The sequence below is a fragment of the Vitis vinifera genome, chromosome 7, assembly GCF_030704535.1.
Source record: "Vitis vinifera cultivar Pinot Noir 40024 chromosome 7, ASM3070453v1".
Classification (NCBI taxonomy): Eukaryota; Viridiplantae; Streptophyta; class Magnoliopsida; order Vitales; family Vitaceae; genus Vitis; species Vitis vinifera.
Genome location: NC_081811.1, coordinates 16424665 through 16429577, shown reverse-complemented (window position 1 = coordinate 16429577; position 4913 = coordinate 16424665).

Below are 4913 nucleotides of genomic sequence, written 5' to 3'. Positions count from 1 at the left end.
TCCAAAAGCTTACCAAGTGTTGGCTATTCTAGAAAATCCTACCTTCAAGTCACCTCCCAAAGGCTCGCAAGGGGTAAACTAGTGCATCTCCATGGACGGAGATCACTTGCCTTACCAAGTGTTGGCCCAGGTGATTTAAAGGCGTTTTAAGTTAACTAAAAAGATAAAAACCATTAACGGGTCACACTTTCTCTTCATTAAAAACTAAAACAACAAAAATTCCAATTTATGCATGTGGAAACTTACCCGGCTTTCATTACTCCAGAGACAAAAAGCTTAGCCTCTCATCCTCTTAGGAAAAATCCTCAGAGTTTGATTAGCTAGCAAGAAAACTAATAAGAAAACAAGAATATATATGAAAAACAGAGCAAGTGCTCTGTTCGTTGATTCTATATATATGATATATCTATATATTTCTATATGGATTACATAATTCTATATATGATGGATCTCCTGGAACAAGCTCCTCTGAGAGTCCCCCAAGAGTCCTCTTTTTTAGTGTTTACAAGAGAGTTTATATAGGAAGGTAATTTACCCTTCCTTGGATACTTCCTAGCTAAGGAATTACATGAGTGGATGAATACAAGGAGAAAATGGAAATTTAGACACAAAAATCTGAAGAAAAATATCTCAAAGTGTCGGTCGCAAATATCGGGAAACACTAAGGACCATTTCGCAGGTGAAAACGAGGTCTGCGAAATTTCATAGACGCACAAAAAGGGCTGCGAAATCACTTCGCAGCAAAAGGCTGATCTCGCAGGGCTGAGAAGTTGGCTTTCATCTTGAGGCTCTCAGCTTCCAACTTGTCGCATATATCGGGCAACTTCAGGAGGAAATCCACAACACTGTACAAAAAGGCTGCGAAATCACTTCGCAACAAAAGGGTGATTTCGCAACACTTTTGCAAAATGCTTCATTCAGCTTGGAGTGATCTGCTTGCAATGGCTGTAACTCCTTCATTTCAACTCTGAATTGCATACCGTTTGAAGCATTGGATTTTTGACTTCCTGAACTTTGAAATGGTATATATAATGTAGAAAATGGACTTCAGGAAGTGCTCCAAAAGTGCGAAAGAATACTGCAGCTGCTGTCCTCTATTTTCTTCACTCTGTTTTTCCTCTCTCCTTTGTTCTTTCCTTGCATACTTTGAACGACTTTGGCAAAGGGCTATGGAGCTCCAAAGCTTGTTCTTCATGAATTTGAGCTTTCCATTGCTTTGCCATGGATTCCAAATAACTCTCCTCAATCTTGGATTGCTTTGGTGATCAAAAAGCTATCAAAACACCAAAACTTGACACAATTTGATTAGAATTGATTGCAAGGGTCCTTAACATGTTAATTGGGTTAAAAGACAATAACTACTACTTAAAAGTGTTTAAAAGAGTTAATTACAAGCTATCAAATAGCACTTTTTGAGTAGTAATCATGTATGAAATTTCGAATGGACCATACTCTGAAAAGAAAGAGTTCAAGATGAATTGCACAAGAAAAGATTTTGAAATGCTTATTTTTAAACTATTGAATTGATTTGCTATATTGCTTATTTCCAGGATGTGTTGTCTAATACCACATACTCCATTGTATTTCATAGTGGTTAATTTAGACATCAACATGTCAGCTAGCACCTTGTTTGATGCTACAAATTATTGTTCCACAAAGGTAAGAAATTCTTTAGCCTTTGTGGAAGCATAAATGAAACCTCTAAGATTCTTGGTAATTTTACTTTTCATGATTATGAGACTCATTTGATTAGAATGTTCCCATTTTTCATGAAGTGTCTTTGCATCGGACATACTACTATTGGTTGACATAGGAGGTTTCTTAACTCAAAGAGCCAAATCTAAGTTCAAGCAGCCCAAGGTAATAAGAATTTGTTCATTCCAATAAGAGAAATTAGAACTGCTTAACTCTATCATCCCAGGCATATGATTAGAGAGTGAAGCTGATGATACCATTACTGAAATAAAGAAACCTGCTTAATCAATTATTCTATGAGTTATAAAACATAATCTAGAACTTTATATAATCTATCACAATATTATTGTTGAGTAAATATTACATCATTGCAATCCCACCTTTGAGTTAGGTTTACAACATACTATTAATTTACTAAGTGAGAAAACTCACTTGTAAATTAATGTAACTGTTTAATATTGTTCTCTATCTATGGGTATAAGTTCAATATTAATATAGTTGTATTCACGTATTATTCCCTCACATTTTTTTTGTCAAACAATAATCATCCTATGGGTTGATTATCATTTTACAACCAAAAACCAAAATAATTGACCATTAATATCTATATACATTTTAACTTGACCACTTTGATAACAAACAAACTATATATATATATATATATATATATATATATATATATATATATATATATATATATATATATATATATATATATATTATAATAAAATTTACAATATTTTGACATAACTCAATGGTATAATCTTTTAGTTATTATAAATCATAAGATGATTTCTCATCATATAACTTTTATTCAAAAAGTTATAAAAACAATAATTTGCACACTACTTTAAGAAAAATAATAATAAGAAAAACAAATATGTTCCATGAAATCAACAAATCTCTTTATTTATAACTTTAAATTATGAAACTTATTTATTCATAACTTCAAGTTATAATAAGTGTAAACTCCTTTATTCAGAAGTTCAAATTATAAAAGTATAACTTTTATTATAGTTTTAGGCTATGAAAATAAATTAATTTATTCATAACGTCAAGTCATGATTTTCCATAGGAAATATTCTCCATAACATCATGTTATGGTTTTCCCATATTCAAGAGTGAAATTATGAAAATATATCAATTTATTCATAATGTCAAGTTATGATTTTCCATAGGAAATTTTCTCCATAACTTTGGGTTATGGTTGTCCCATATTCAAGAATGAAGTTAAGACAATACATCAATTTATTCATAATGCCAAATTATGATTTTTCATGAAAAAAAATTTCTCCATAACTTCATGTTATGGTTTCTCGATATTCAAGAATTTTATTCATAACTTTAGGTTATGGATTTTTTTTCCCTTTTGATCACATCTAAATTTTAAAAATTAAACACAAATTATTAACCTTAACTTTAATACTAAATGTTGAAATAATATTTTCATTTGGTGTTTAATATTAAATTTAAACAATATCATCTAGGGTATGAAGAAGAAGAAAAACCATACCTTGATCTATACTCCTAACTTCAATATGATTTGAAGTTTTTCACATTACTATCTTGAACTCTTTCTTTCTTGATTTTCCATTTTCTACTCTTCTTTTATGCACTCCTTAGCTATATGTATAGAGATGCTTCCACTGAATTATGAGAGTGAAGAGAAAGGCTAAGAATTTATTCATAAGTTTAGTAAGTTCATTCCATCAATGAACTATTAGCTAATTGTGAATTTCAAAATAAATCTAATTTAATTTCATTAAAATCTATATATATGAGAAAATGAATCAAAATATTTAATAAAAGAAAACTTAACTTTTAAGAAAGGAAAATTTAATGTGGTCATTAAGATTATGTTTAGTTCTTATATAGTTTGGTATGAACCCAAACATTAAAAGTGAAAGAAAATATTTAAAAGATATTCAAATAGGGTGTCTTGTACATGCCTTGTACAACTAGGGTGTCTTGTATATACCTTATACAACTAATATAGAATGCCTTATATAATTGATATACAAGCCTCGTATATTGTGCGCAAGTGCGAAGAAAATAAATTACATATGAGTGCAAATATGCTAACAATACTTTCCAATTGTTTGACATTCAATCAAATACATAAAATTATTTTAGTAAGAAAAACGAAAATAAAATTTTAAAATATAAAAAAGACTATCATCCAACTATATAAATCTTCCATTTTTACAATATATGTTTCTAAAAAGGCAATGTTAAATATATTTTTATGTTATATTATAAAGTCTTTACGATTTTTTTTAAAAAAAATTACTATATGGATTTTTATTTTTTTAAAATATGTTTTCCTATTACCATAGAGATAGATAGAAACGTGGAAATGGTGTTGATTATGGAAATTAATAGATGGAAGAGGAGAGATAAGAGGGAGAGTGGGGAGAAAGATTGATGTGATGTGAAGATATGTTTGACTTTCCTTTTGTTCAATTCTCAATTTTATATTAGTTGGTATCAAGCTTTTATGGATATATTGAAAAATATTAAAACAAATATCGATGAATATTTTGACAAAAATATCAATAAAGTAAATTATTTAAAATTCATGAAAATATTTGAAAGAACTATAAAAAATTATCATTTTTCTTATGATTTTAAATTGATTTTGGATCCAACTTTGTTTTGGTTAAAATCTTTAATTTTTAATTAAAATAAAATATAAAAGAAAATATATTTTTCACAAAAAAATTGTATTTAACCTTTTATATTAATTTCATAAAAAATAGGTACATCCTTAAAAAAAAAAGGTAAATTAATGCTTAGGAGAACCGAAAACACTATCATACTTATCATGGTGTATATATTCATTTGGGACCCTCCATAAGTAATTGGAGGTTTTTGCCCACTCCAAAAAAAACTTTGGGATCCTAGGTATATCTATTCTTAAAGGAACCAAGACCCTTATTTTCATTTTCATGGTTCATATATCCCTTTGGGGACCCTTGAGAAGGGATTAGAGGTTATTCCCCACCATAAAACGGACATTGGAACCCAAGGTACATCCTAAAAACAATTTGGTACATCATTTACAAAATTTGGTACATATTTCATAAAATTTGGCAAATCCTTAAAACAATTTTGTACATCTAATCCATGAGCTACCAGGGCCTCTACATTATTACCTGTGGTTCATTTATTTCTTTAGGGATCTTTAGGAAGTAATTAGAGGTCGTTCCCTACTCCGA